The sequence below is a fragment of the Schistocerca cancellata genome, chromosome 3 (assembly GCF_023864275.1).
Source record: "Schistocerca cancellata isolate TAMUIC-IGC-003103 chromosome 3, iqSchCanc2.1, whole genome shotgun sequence".
NCBI lineage: Eukaryota > Metazoa > Arthropoda > Insecta > Orthoptera > Acrididae > Schistocerca > Schistocerca cancellata.
Window position 1 is genome coordinate 547,373,178 of NC_064628.1, and position 14,461 is coordinate 547,387,638.

Sequence of the window (14,461 nt, forward strand, 5' to 3'; positions counted from 1 at the left end):
TAATCATTTGCTGACATGTCATTATCGTCGCTTATATACTTTGTAGTCTGTAACATATTCTCTTCCATTATTATATATATTTTCATGGCTCATCATTTTGTTTTAGTACTTTTGTTAAATTACAATTTCATGACATTATTCGGTTCCAATTATATGAGTACATATATTACTCTCATTTGGTTATACATTCTTCATACAATATTCATACAGTAATAGATTCTGCTCGCCTTTATGGCATAAATTGACATACATTTTATTTCAGTTTACAATGACTTCTTGTCAGAGAACATTTATCAATTCCAAAGAATTAGCCGGCTGGAGTGGCCGAGCGGTTCTAGGCGCTACAGTCTGGAACCGCGCTACCGCTGCGGTCGCAGGTTTGAATCCTGCCTCGGGCATGGATGTGTGTGATGTCCTTAGGTTAGTTATGTTTAAGTAGTTCTAAGTTCTAGAGACTGATGACCTCAGAAGTTACCGAGCGAGGTGGCGCAGTGGTTAGCACACTGGACTCGCATTCGGGAGGACGACGGTTCAATCCCGTCTCCGGCCATCCTGACTTAGGTTTTCCGTGATTTCCCTAAATCGTTTCAGGCAAATGCCGGGATGGTTCCTTTGAAAGGGCACGGCCGATTTCCTTCCCAATCCTTCCCTAACCCGAGCTTGCGCTCCGTCTCTAATGACCTCGTTGTCGACGGGACGTTAAACACTAACCACCACCACCACCTCAGAAGTTAAGTCCTTAGTGCTCAGAGCCATTTGAACCAAAGAATTAAAGAAGTGAACACTAGTCGGCTACAATAGATACTATATGCGCAAACAAAGTTGACACTTAGTGCGGTGGCTGATGGGAGCGACCGTAAAAGCATTTCCCTTGCCTGTCGCGCTACCGTGCATTTCACAAGTTCATTTATTTGTTTACAACTGAGCTACGCGCAAGGTGAAGTGTGGTATTTGGAGTATCGTCGTCTCTAGACACATAAAAGTAAAATTCTTCCTTGTTACAACCACTCATCTTACTGTTTACACATTTGATATATAAGAAAAAAATACAAAAAAATTTTCCTTATCAACCAACAACATAAATTCTGGAATGTGACTTTCCAGCATCCTAAATCTAATAATACTATACATATATACAACTTAGAGGGCATACAGCCCTTCTTCAATATATAAACATTCTCAAGTCTTTGTGTGGGTAAAGGCCCTTGTCTTCACCCATGCTCATGTGTGCCAATCTGTATGCCCTGAGTAGGGGATTTAAGTAATTATGTATGGTCCTGTGTATAGTAAGAGCCACTTACAGTTCAGTTTTCCAATTTTTGTGGATTTGGGATGTGTTCTAAGTAACACCTTTTGCCATATATAAAATTGTGTTGTACGTTTCAGCTTTCTGTCACAAATTCCTTTCCTATATTTAGCCCAGGTTTCAAGGTTGATCACTGCTTTTCGTATTTTATCATCCAGTGATAATTCCAGTATCAGCATCATGGGTAAAGATTTTTTCCACTCGTGTACATGTTTGCAATTGAACATTAGCTCATTTGTTGTAAATTCAGTTGATGTACTGCTGAGGTTGTTAACAACTTGTAGGAAGATTTGTGTTATAAGAGTAGAGAGGCATGCACGGAAGCAGTGGTTGGGAAGGGAGTGAGACAGGGTTATAGCCTATCCCTGATGTTATTCAATCTGTATATTGAGCAAGCAGTAAAGGAAACAAAAGAAAAATTCGGAGTAAGAATTAAAATCCATGGAGAAGAAAAAAAAGCTTTGAGGTTCGCCGGTGACATTGTAATTCTGTCAGAGACAGCAAAGGACCTGGAAGAGCAGTTGAACGGAGTGGACAGTGTCTTTAAAGGAGGATACAAGATGAACATCGACAAAAGCAAAACAAGGACAGTGGAATGTAGTCGAGTTAACTCATGTGATGCTGAGGGAATTAGATTAGGAAATGTGACACTTAAAGTAGTAAAGGAGTTTTGCTATTTGGGGAGCAAAATAACTAATGATGGTCAAAGTAGAGAGGATATAAAATGTAGACTGGCAATGGCAAGGAAAGCGTTTCTGAAGAAGAGAAACTTGTTAATATCGAGTATAGATTTATGTGTCAGGAAGTCATTTCTGAAAGTATTTGTATGGAGTGTAGCCATGTATGGAAGTGAAACGTGGACGATAAATAGTTTGGACAAGAAGAGAATAGAAGCTTTCGAAATGTGGTGCTACAGAAGAATGCTGAAGATTAGATGGGTAGATCGCATAACTAATAAGGAGGTATTGAACAGAATTGGGGAGAAGAGAAATTTGTGGCACAACTTGACTAAAAGAAGGGATCGGCTGGTGGGACATCTTCTGAGGCATCAAGAGATCACCAATTTAGTATTGGAGGGCAGTGTGGAGGGAGACCAAGAGATGAATCCACGAAGCAGATTTAGAAGAATGTAGGTTGCAGTAGGTACTGGGAGATGAAGAAGCTTGCACAGGATAGAGTAGCAAGGAGAGCTGCATCAAACCAATGTCTGGACTGAAGACCACAACAACAACAATTCATCATTTAAGTTACGGACTTCTTCACATTAATTCGATTGTGCGTAGTGCTGATTATAACAATGTCGATGCAGGATTGCTGCTCGCGAATATTCCTCTTGTCTTCTCCGAACCTCCGGATGCAGGATACTCGGCGAGGGCGACATGATGAACACACAGGTGTGGTCGATGTGACTATCTGAATAAAATTTTACCTTCCTAATAACTTTTTGTAACACTTTTAATGTACGCCTGAAATACACATTTTCAAACAGTACTGATGTGACTGATCTCATCATACGTCCGCTCGCTACTACTTATAGAAACAAATTGGCGAAGATACATAAATTAGTCAACTGAAGAGCGTATCTCTTTTCTTTCTTTGTATCAAAACATTATCTCTGCCACAAAGCAACTCGTTAATTTACCTTTGGCTTGTGTATATATAGCTTATACGTATAAAAGGAAAAGAACGAAGAAAGAAAAATTAATATGATTCATTATACCGGTACCACTTTTGGCGCGCAAATTCAAGCGGTCCGCAGATACAATTAGTCTCAGTTGTTTTCATAGCGCAGATCATTTTCAGTTTTTATATCGCTCCTTTTTCGGTTACAGCAAAGTAAATGAAGCACCCGTTTGGCAACACCGTGTCTGGAGGGCTGCTTGAATTTGCGTGGGCAACGGCGTGATTACCTAACTTCAATGCTCATTACGTCGGAAACGGCACGACCTCTCGAATTTTTTTCGTAATAATTATTTATCAACACAAACTACCCTACAAGACCCTTACAAGCTTTTCTGACTCTTTCTGTCTATTCTGCGAGATTAGAAAACAAATTCTACAAATACTTGAAGTTAAACTATAAGACTGATGAATGAAGAAGAAACTGAGGACTAATAAGCGAAAAGCGAATTGTATTAACACACTGGAAAGATGTACACAGCCCACTTGGCGTCAGTGAAAAACGTAATATATTCTACAAAGTAACCTACAATTCCAAAGAAATTACAAAATGGCTCTGAGCACTATGGGACTTAAATTCTGAGGTTATCAGTCCCCTAGAACTTAGAACTACTTAAACGTAACTAACCTACGGACATCACACACATCCATTCCCGAGGCAGGATTCGAACCTGCGACCGCAGCGGTAGCGCGGTTCCAGACTGTAGCGCATAGAACCGCTCGGCCACTCCGGCCGGCAAACAAGTATTCATGGGGATACGCAGATCAACTGCGACTACTGCTAAACATAGCAGCTTATTTTCCATACCAGAAGTGCTTGGCACAGTGGCGTTCATAACACAGGTTGCAATTTCTTGGCAAATCGCTCGTGGGTGACATGGTAGAAGCGAGCGTCCGATTGCAGGCACATTGCATGCGGCGAATCGCTGCGATCTGACACTCGTGTATGACCCTTTAAATATAAAGCGAATGGATTTGTAAGAAGAATCAGAAATTACAGTTATTCTCGAAGAAATAATCGTGGACACCTAGTCGAAAAAAATCAAATCCATGTCAGTTTTACGAAATTTCTAAAGATTCCAGACAGATAGGTAAAAATTGATTGGAAAAATCCTCTCTGTGCTCTTGACACATGGCTTTGACGTGCTTGTTATTTCCGACAAAAGAACGACAAGACCTCTAGAGCAGCTGGTGTACTAAAAAAAGTCTGCCACTTTGATAAAAAGTATGAGACTCTTGCAAAAGAGAATGTATGCATTGCAGGAGCGGTGTGCACTAGATTAATCCGAAATTCGTGAAAGACGTAAGTAAATGCCTCTGACTTTGCGGACGACAAGTATAGATGTTGCCATGGTCTGTAGTTCCCAACCTGATTTGACACAGCTCTCCATGCTAGTCTTCCCTGTCTTCTCTTCATCTCTGCATAACTATTGCACTGCTTACTGTATTCAAGCTTTGCTCTGCCTCGACAAGTTTTAACCTCTACACTTGCCTGCATTACCAAATGGATAATTCTTTCACGCTTCAGGTTGCCTTCTATCAATCAATCCCTTATTTAATCAAATCGTGCCATAAATTTATTTTCTCCGCGAATCGGCTGAGTACTTCCTCATTAGTTATCTAACCTTCAACATTCTTCTGTGGCACCAGATTTGATAAGCTTCTATTCCCTTCTTGTCTGAACTGTTTTATCGTTCATTTTTCATTTCTGTACAAGGCTACATCCACGACAAACACCACCATACAGTATTGATTAACATTTCAATTTATATTCGAGTTAACAACTTCCTCTTTTTCAGAAACACTTTTATTGCTATGACTAGTGTGCATTTCACATCCTCTCTACTTCCACCACCATCAGATATTTTTCTGCCCAAATAGCAAAACTACTTTTAGTGCCTCATTACCTAGTCTAATCCTTACAGCGTTGCCTGATTTAATTACTCTTGTTTTATTTTGTCGACGTTCGTCTTATATTCTCGTTTAAAGACACTATCCATTCCGTTCAGCTGCCCTTGCAATTCTTTTACTGTCTCTGACAGAATTACAATATTGTCTGTAAATATCAAAATTTTTATTTCTTCTACCTGAGCTTTCCAAATTTGTTCGTGGTTTCCTTTACTGCTTGCTCATTGTACAGACTGAATAAGATCAGGGCTAGGCTACTCCCTTCTCAACTACCACATTCCTTTCACGCCCTTTGACCCTTGTAACTGCAGTATGATTTCTGTGCGAGTGGAAGTTAACTTTTCGTTCCCTGTATTTTATCCGTGATACTTTCGGAATTTCAAAGAGAATATGCGACTTGACACTGTCAAACACTTTCTCCAACTCTAGAAGTCCTACAAAAGTAGATTTGCCTTTCTTTAAACGATCTCCTAAGACAAGTTGTAACGTCCATATTGCCTCGGTTTCACCGACATTTCTCCGGAAATGAAAGTGATCCCCCTCGAAGTCAGCTTCTATCAGTTTTTTTTTACATATTTCTGTACAAAATTCGGGTCACTATTTTGCAGTCATGACTTTATCATCCAACAGTAAAGTAAAATTCACTCCTGTCAGCACCTTCCTGGTCTGGAACAGGAATTCTTACGCTCTGCTTGAAGTCCGAGGGCATTTCACCTGTCTCATACGTCTCGTACATCTTGCATTCCTGGTGAAATAGTTTTGTTATGGGTGGCTCTCCCAAGGATCTCAATAATTCTGAGGGAACGTCGTCTACACCAGGGTCCTTGTTTCGACTTGGATTTTTCGGAGCTCTCTCAAACGCTCCTCTCAACATAGCATCCCCCGTCTTATTTCCATGTTCATCCTCTTCTTTTTGTATAAAATTGTCTTGAAGTTCATTTCCCATGTGTAGCCCTTCTATGTATTCCTTCCACCTTTCAGTTTTCATTTCTTTGCATACAGAAATAAAACGAACACAAATAAATCCCATGATCACCATATCGCAGGAAATTGGCGAATTGATGCTTATATAACGAACACATAAGATATATCAGAAAAATTTTCTTATATTCATAAAGATTAGTATAATAATAAGAGCAAAATATTATAATAGTAAGACGAAAATGATCAATATATGCGTGAATGTTAATTTAAATCCTTGAAACGTGGGACATAATCTTCGAACGAAAGTGAAAGTTAGAATTTTATCAAGAGTTGATAACATCGTTTGGTCTAGAACCAGTATAACTTGCCGTACGAAGTCGCCTCGCTAACAACTGGAATACGGAAGCAGCGAATGTTCATGTAATAGCTCAACAGAAGGACGGTATTCTTGCCAGTGATGAGTCGGCGACTGGCTGCGTGCCTGAAAATACAAGCAAGGCAGCAGTAAACATGTGGAACAGCACGCACCTTATAAACTGGGGCAGGCGCTGCTCCATCGTTTGAACGATACAGCAAGGTCGGATTTAGTTGAAATCGAACTACCTGAAGAGTTGGTTATTCTCATTGCTTTTATGGAGCAATGTGGCGCAATATTAATGGACTCGTATTCGTTAGGTGTAGAAGAATTCAAATGCTCGTCAAACCGTCCTGATCTGGGTACTTCGTGATTCTCCTATACCATCATAAGCGAATGCGGGGATGGTTACTCCGAGAAAGCCACGGCCAGTCCCACTGAGCTAGTGCTCCGTCTCTAATGACTTCCAGGTTGATGGGGCTTTAAATTATACCTTTCTTTCTCGTTATCCTTTCGGCATCAAACGCACAATTCAAAAAACATAAAGAGTTTCTTTAAGTATTGATTTAGAGATTCGAGAACTAAAAGTTCACAGAAAAAATTTTAAAATGATTTACTATTTGATGCTTAATCTCAGTCCAGTGTGGAACTGTGCAAGCTAAGAAATATTTATTTACTCGTTACATATCGAATCAAATTTACTTTCTCGTCAGGAACATGTGGCTGTTTTGGAATGTCATGTTAAAACTTTATTGTAGCAGTCTGTAAAACGGTTTTTGTTTTCTGTATATTGTATCCCATGTGTCAAGAAATTTAACTAATCTGCTTTTTGCAACTAGTGCAGTTTTGTCAGTATTTATTTCAAATTTTGAAAATACTTGTTCTTATTAGTTCCAATTCAGAATTGGCATCTACTAATTTAGTATTGCTTGAGACTTGGTCACCGTCTCGCTTTTCTGTTGGACTCTAGCACTGACAAGGGAAGGACCTCAGAGGTGGCCAACCAGTTCCATTCATTTTTATCAGGTCGCTTGTGAAAGAACAAAAAGTAAAGACAAAGATATTTCGGCTCGCAACCTCACAGATATTGAGAAAACCACCCTTAAGGTTCATGATGCTAAATCGACTTCAAATTAAATGGATCGATAGATAATTGTCGACTGAGCATTTTTCATCATCATCATCATCATGCATGTTGTCCGAAAACGCGTATTTTCCGAGAAATCAAGAAAAGAAACTTTTACGACTGTCGCCAATACGCGCTTGAAGGTAAACCTCCTTCAGGGAAACCGCGCTAGCCGAGTGACCAGGACACCTGGTTTGTGAGCTGAGATTCCATATTCGGTTCCTCTACATGGATACTGCATTTTTGTTTTTGCATCTGTAACTTTCTCCGTTACGAAATTGGTGGAATTAAGGGGTTCATTAGAAAAATAAATCAATAGGGAATATTTACAAGATAGGTGAATCAATTATCTCAAGCAGTTTCAAATCAGGTCCAAAGAGGACTGCTGTGAATTCTTCACCAGGAACACCTGCCTAAGGCCTTTTATGTGCGTTTTTGGCCTTTGTTTGGTGCTACTTTTACATTACTTTTACCGAGCGAGGTGGCGCAGTGGTTAATACACTGGACTCGCATTCTGGAGGACGCCGGTTGAAATCCTCGTCCGGCCATCCAGATTTAGGTTTTCCGTGATTTTCCTAAATCGCTTCAGGCAAATGCTGGGGTGGTTCCTTTGAAGGGCACTGCCAGTTTCTTTCCCCATCCTTGACATCATCCTAGCTTATGCTTCGTCTCTAATGACTTCAATGTCGACAGGACGTTAAAACCAATCTTCCTTCCTTCTCCCTTCCATTGCTTTTCAACGAAGTATTGAGAAGAGGGATTGTGCCAGACTCGTTTGAAGTTGGCAACATTGTGTTAATTCCTAAAAGTTCTCATCAGGCAGCAACTGATACATTTAGTTCGACTACCTTATTAAATTTTGATTATGGGACTGTGGCGAGAGTGTCTGCGTTGCTGGGGAAAGTTGTTGCTGATAATCAAAGATATATTCCTGGTCGCCCTATTCTGACCCCATTAGCTGAATGTCGTGATGTCATACTGGTGGCTGCTGTTACTTCTGTTCCTCGTGCTCTGGTATTTTAAGATTTTGACAATGCGTTCGACCGGGTCAGCCATGGCTTTCTGTTTCAGGCACTGGGAGCCGCTGGTTTTATAACTGACGCGGGTATGGTATACTTTGTTCACTGGTATCCAAGCTTATGTGGCTGTCAATGGCCAACTGATACCCCGATTACCACGCATAGGGGGTTTCCTCAGGAAATCCGCTTTCAATGTCGTTATTTGTTCTGTCACTTGAGCCTTTTCTTCGAAGAATCGTCACTCAGTTACCAGGATGGACTCTCTTGGGCGAGACGATCTCGGTGCGCTCATGATGATGATGTGATGGTGTTACTCCACTCTCCCACTGAGATTCAATTGCTCCAGGCTACGTTGGATGACTTTTGTCTTGTATCTGGTGACCGCATCAACGAATGCAAATATCGATTGACGTAATTACGGAATTCTGATAACGCTGTCATTTCGTGGGCGACGATGGTCGATAGACATAAATCTTTGGGAGTGATAATTGACCGTTCTCCACTCCAAGTGGCTACACTAAATTGGAAATATGTTACGGAGAAGACACAAGGAGCAATACTGGAACATTAACGGGGTTCCCTTAACCTAGTTAAGAAAGTTCGGATTCTGGTAACCTAGGTCCTGTGCAAAGCATATTACATCGGTCAGATCTTTCCCCTCCCCGTAACGATGGCTAGGAAACTAAAACAGCTGTCTAGTCGTTTTTTATGAAAGTGTCACATTTTTCGATTACAATGCGAGATGGTTTCACTTGAGCATTCTCTCAGGGGTTTGGGACTTTTCGACATTCAAAGGTAAGCGCCTGTGTTATTTGCTCGGTGCTCCGTGCTGACTATCTCTCACGCAATCCACACATTGACGTATCTGTTATTTTACTGTCTGCAGATTTACACTCTTGATCTACCTGTCGATGTTAGTAGAGTGAATTTCCAGTTAAAACGTGTCGGTGAATTTATTGCTGTCAGTTATTTGTGGGCTGATATTCTACTACGGCGGCGGTGGATCGGGCATCACCGCAAACTTCTTGGAAGACAGTGTGGTTTCGTCTTAGGCTTTCTGTTCTACCAATAACGGTGGCGTCCTCGTGGTATGAGGTGGCACGCAATCTGTTATCCACCAATGAGAGCCTGTTTCGTGTTGGACGAAGTGTCACGGATCAAGGCAGGCTCTTCCCTCCACAGACACGCTACAACATAGATTTACCTGTCATAATCTCGAAGCGAAATGGCACTGGCTTTCTATCTCGATCCGTTGATACTACCTTCTCGGCTGATATCCGATAGAGTCCAGACTTTTCCTGCTTTCCGAGAGCAAAGTCAAATACCGTTCCTTGATTGTTAGGCCACTATGTCCGTTACACTGTAGATGTAGGTGGCTATTTGGCCCCATTCGCCTTCCGCCAGTGTATGGCCACTGCATATTGGAAGTGTTCGCGCTTGCCACTGTATTGCGACTTATTCGCCAAAACTTAGTATTTCGAGGTCAAGGTATCGGCTGAGTTAACTGGTCCTCGTGGTATACTTGTCATAGTCCCTTTTCAGGTTTGTTGTTATGTAGTCTATTTCATTTTTGTGGACTGATTTTTTTAATTAATAAAAAGAAGACGAACAAAAAATTGTTGCAGGTAATGGCTGAAAGCTGTGTCGGCTTAACTCCGATTTTATTTCACTCTTTTTTCAGTAGCGAGTTATAATGTTTCAAAAAATAAATAAATAAAAATAAAAATATAATAAAATTAAACAAAAAAGGTCAGTACCATGTGAGGGAGCAGCACAGTGACTGGTGGGGAGGCATCGTGGCCAGGCCTCGGGATTGCAGCCCTGCCCACATTGTCTCCACCCAGCCTGAAGCTGACGTGTCCATTCATTCCTGCGATACAAGCTTTCTGAGTAGCAAAAATATAAAAAATTTATAAAACACGGTAACAGCATTAAGCTGCCAAGCTACTGGTACGTATTCGATTCTTGGTTATGAAAAAAAGAGGGGGGGGGGGGGGCAGTGCAGGGACTAGGGTTAGCAGCCGCCGCGCTTGCGGGCGTTTTCCATGGTTAGTCTGTCGCAACCCTCGAGTGAACTTGCAGTGAACTGTTGTTGCATTCCACGAAGTACAACACCTTTTTCGAAATAATACAGGGATCTTTCGTAAGCAATATACGTCATGCACCTTGTGCTGTAAGTAATTTGTAGCAAATCCCATGTTACATTGTTTACTGTTTACTGAGCCAGGTGGCTCACTGGTTAGCACACTGGATTCGCATTAGGAAGGACGGTGGTTCAACCCTCGTCTGGACATCCTGATTTAGGTTTTCCGTGGTTTCCCTAAATCGCTTCAGGCAAATGTCGGGATGATTTCTTTCAAAGGGCACAGACGACTCCATTGCCCACCTTTCCTTAATCCGATAGGACCGATGACCTCGCTGTTTGGTTCCTTTCCCCGACTCAACGAACCCACCAAACTGTTCACTGTACTGTTGTAATTGTGGATGATGCACCGCCTTCGACCACCACTGAAATGCGTATATGCGAGCGTGCCACAGAAGACACGACGGAAGTGACAGACGCTGTGTTTCGGTTTATGTAAGATTTGCAAAACAGATGTATCATCAATGCATTACCCGGCAGCAGGAAGTTCATTTTTTCGACGATAGACTGGAGAGACTATCGTCGAGCAATTTTTGGAGCTGCGGAACGAAATCCTTTTGTTAATATTGAAGAACTGTATCACGAGGATGACAGTGAGAAAATGGAATATGTCGAAATTTGTGAGACTGCAAACGTTGGTGGCAATTCAGGAACGTTCAAGTCTCAGTCAGACTCCGCTTCATTAGTTCTGGATGAAAATTACGAGCCAAAAAGCTAACGGTCGAACAACAGAACAATAGTCTTTGCAGTTAAAGTAAGAGTGGTAACGTTGACCAAGGAACATCCAAATTGGAATCTGCGAACTTTGCAGAAGAAAGAAGCAACAACGGCCCTGAAAAGGAAGAAGGATTTGACATCGTGGGAAAGAGACATCATTAAAGGAGGGACAAGAGATGACAAATAACAGTCGATAAATAAATGGACATTCGATCGATTTGTCGAATCTCATCGTCGTTACGAGCATGTAATAACGAGAATGCTCCAGCAGTGGGCTGCAGGTGCAGCGCTTCAGTTTACGACTAACAAGGATTTTACGTTTGCTGCAGCACTTCTTCTTTTTTTCTTCTTTTTGTTTTTTTTCTTTTGGGTCATCAGCCTTCTGACTGGTTTGATGCGGCCGCCACGAATTCCTCTCCTGCGCCAACCTCTTCATCTCAGAGTAGCACTTGCAACCTACGTCCTCCATTATTTGCTGGATGTGTTCCAGTCTCTTTATTCCTCTATAGTTTTGCCCTCTACAGCTCCCTCTAGTGCCATGGAAGTCATTCCCTCATGTCTTAACAGATGTACTAGCATCTTGTCTCTTCTCCTTATCAGTGTTGTCCACATATTCCTTTCCTCTCTGATTCTGCACAGAACTTCCTCATTCCTTACCTTATCAGTCCACCTAATTTTCAACATTCGTCTGTAACACCACATCTCAAATGCTTCAATTCTCTTCTGTTCTGGTTGTCCCACAGTCCATGTTTCGCTAACATACAATGCTGTACTCCAGACGTACATTCTCAGAAATTTCTTCCTCAAATTAAGGCCTATGTTTGATACTAGTAGACTTCTCTTGGCCAGGAATGTCCTTTTCGCCATTGCTAGTCTGCTTTTGATGTCCTCCTTGCTCCGTCCGTCACTGTTTATTTTACTGCCTAGGTAGCAGAATTCCTTAAGTTCATCTACTTCGTGACCATCAACCCTGATGTTAAGTTTTTCGCTTTTTCCATTTCTGCTACTTCTCATTACTTACGTCTTTCTTCGATTACTCTCAATCCATGTTTTGTGCTCATTAGATTGTTCATTCCATTCGATCATGTAATTCTTCTTCACTTTCACTCAGGATAGCAATGTCATCAGCGAACCGTATCATTAATATCTTTTCACCTTGAATTTTAATTCACTCCTCAACCTCTCTTTTACTTCCATCAACGCTTCTTCGATGTACAGATTGAAAGGTAGGAGCGACTGACTACAAACCCGTCTTACACCCTTTTTAATCCGAGCACTTCGTTCTTGGTCGTCCACTCTTATTATTCCCTCTTGGCTCTTGTACATATTGTGTATTACCCGTCTTTCCTATAACTTGCCCCTACTTTTCTCAGCATTTCGAACATCTTGCACCATTTTACACTGTCGACCACTTTTTCCAGGTCGACAAATCCTATGAACGTGTCTTGATTTTTATCTAGTCTTGCTTCCATTATCAGACGCAACGTCAGAATTGCCTCCTTCTTGCCTTTACATTTCCTAATGCCAAACTGATCGCCACTTAGCTGCAGCGTTATCTTGTGCAAAAAATTTCAAATCAGAGTACAAAATTCGTCAAAGACACGTCACGAAAAACGTTTCGAGCACGGAGGCAGAAAATGTCGGAGATCTACAAAACAGGCAGCACTTTTCAGCACACAGACTGCGTCACTCATTATCGATTTTAATCGTGATTACGTGATCAACACCGAGCAGACAGGGTGCGAATATCGGGCCAACATTCGACGCACACTGTCGCATAAGGGAGAAAAAAGAAACCTTATTGCAGTCGGAAGTGTACATAAAACCAAGCATTTGTACACGCCGCAATATTCCATTACCGCGGCTGGCAAAATTTTTGCCTAAAGTTTTCCTTTGTTTAAAAGAAACTAGTGATAAATTTGGTCTCGAGTTAGAATCAATCGTTAAGGGGCTCCGGAACGCCCTATACTTGCAATCTTAAAATAACGCTTATAAATTACATCTTTCCTCACAAAGTATTTGAGGTAGGAAGTTGAACTTTTTACAGATTATTTATTGGAATATGGGCTACAACTTAACACAGGGGATTTTACAAAATTTTAGTTCAGTTATTAAAGATGATTTTTTTCAATTGTAATGAAAATTCACAACATTTTTTTGCAATTTTTTATTTATATATTCAAAAATATACAGTTTTTTTGGAAAAAGGCTGTGTTAAATTATGCAGAAGGTACTGTGTAACATTTACTGAAAGTTTGAAACAAATATGTTTGGAAGATCCTTAGAAAACATGTAATTAGTATGAGAAAATAAAAGTTTTGGGAATCGAGCGACAAAGATTGGATTAACTTTTTAGTGCATTCCAGGTCCATAGGATGGATTATCTTCATCCTCTGCAAACTCCTCCTCCAGCTTCCTCTTGTTCCTCCTCCTGTTTACTCTTGCTTGTATTTCTAGACTCTTTACAGCCCTGTCTGCAGCCCGAAGGCGTTCCTTGTCTGAAGCAAGCATCGCTCGTACCATGTTAGAACCTATCTTCATTCCCATATTTCTAAATACCTTGCACCTTACAATGTTGCCATCATTGAAAGTAGCAACAGCAACTTTACTTTTACTCATTATTATACTTCAACAAAACAGAGACTCAAGAAACAGAATTAATTACGAATATTTTCGAGATAACGACAGAGTAAATAAACATGAAACAATCGACAATCACACCAGCGATATATATTGAACCATCACGGGTTAGCCACAACACATACTTTATCTCACATCACTAAAATGTACCTGATGATCACGGACGTTAATAATAACACCATTTGACAGCAGTTTAACAGCGCCACAGTGGGTCACGCCCATGTAGAACACATTTCAAAAAAAATTTAAAAATAGTTGTAGTCTTCGGAAAGGAATAAATTATATATCTATTAAAAGGTAATAGTCTGCAGATTCAGAAAACGCAAAAAAGTAAAAATTGAACTTTTCATGATTTTGAGCCTTTCCGGAGCCCCTTAAACCAATTCGTTAAAATATATTAATGTTACCCGCCACGAATCCGGGAAACTGCCATATTCAGTTTAAAGAACGTATCTTGTGAGCGTTTTAAAACCATACGTTGATGATAACAGGTTTTGTCTCATATTAGATTTCCGGTGTGGACAAACTAATACTATTATATATGATACCATGTTTACAGACGACGAGGGTCAACCGACTAGCACGGTAAAAGTAATACGCCAAACCGTACAGCTATACGCCAGCCATGTGATGTTTTATCGCC